The sequence below is a fragment of the Colobus angolensis genome, unplaced genomic scaffold (genome assembly GCF_000951035.1).
Source record: "Colobus angolensis palliatus isolate OR3802 unplaced genomic scaffold, Cang.pa_1.0 Scaffold57, whole genome shotgun sequence".
Taxonomy (NCBI): Eukaryota; Metazoa; Chordata; class Mammalia; order Primates; family Cercopithecidae; genus Colobus; species Colobus angolensis.
In genome coordinates, this window is record NW_012119265.1 from 12,155,260 (window position 1) to 12,155,872 (window position 613).

A 613-nucleotide genomic window follows, 5' to 3' on the forward strand; every position below is an offset into this window, starting at 1 on the left:
GCTCACTGCAACCTCTGCCTCCTGGATTCAAGCGATTCTCCTGCCTCAGCCTCCCCAGTAGCTGGGACAGGCATGTGCCACCACGCCTGGCTAATTGTATTTTGAGTAGAGACAGAGTTTCTCCATGTTGGTCAGGCTGCTCGAAGTCCCGATCTCAGGTGAGCCACCATGCCTAGCCCCCCTTTTTTTTTTTTTTTAATAGGGGCAGGGTCTCACTATGTTGGCCAGGCTGGTCTCAAACTCCTGGCCTCAAGTGGATCCTTCCACCTCGGCCTCCCAAAGTGCCGGGATTACAGGCATGAGCCACCAAGCTTGTCCATTTTTGCAATGTATATGTAAAAATATATATGTATTGAGTAAATGGTAAAATTTTTTTGAGAAGTATGTGATCAAAACTGTATTTGGAGGTCAGTGATTTAGGACATGACAACTGCAGTTTAAAGATCTTGGCGGGGGAGAAGTCAAAGAAAAAAACACAAATGTTTTAATTAGTATCTGATATGAAAGAATGGTATTGGCCAGTTAGCTCAGGTGGTTAACACTGTGGAAAGAAAATAATCTCAGGACCCCAAAATCACTAAGCCAAAAGGAAAAGTCAAGCTGGGAACTGTGT